Raw genomic sequence first — 347 nt, 5'->3', positions numbered from 1 at the left:
CCAGCGCTCGTCTCCGCCCCGCCTCCCTCCTAGGTGAAGGAAGATGATTTCCCCCCCCATCTTGACCGCCCCCTGCCTTCGCCACCAAGCACGGACTCCGCCGGCTCCCGCCGACCCGGTACCAGTGGTTGGATCCGAGAGAATTCCGGAACCCAAACGGTCCATTACCGCGGCTCCGGGGTGGGCGAGGGGTGAGGGGGCCGGGTTTCCGAGAAGGGGGAGGGGGAAAGCGAAGGCCGCTTAGGAGAGTCACGTGTCTACTGCTTCCGCCGGCGCTGAAGGACCTCGCGAGAATTCCGTTCCCTTTCCCTCCCCCCCCCCCCCCCGCCCCCCCCCCCGCTGGCTCT

Source organism: Pteropus alecto, unplaced genomic scaffold (genome assembly GCF_000325575.1).
Source record: "Pteropus alecto unplaced genomic scaffold, ASM32557v1 scaffold213, whole genome shotgun sequence".
Lineage (NCBI taxonomy): Eukaryota > Metazoa > Chordata > Mammalia > Chiroptera > Pteropodidae > Pteropus > Pteropus alecto.
Note: the sequence above shows the minus strand (reverse complement) of the source record.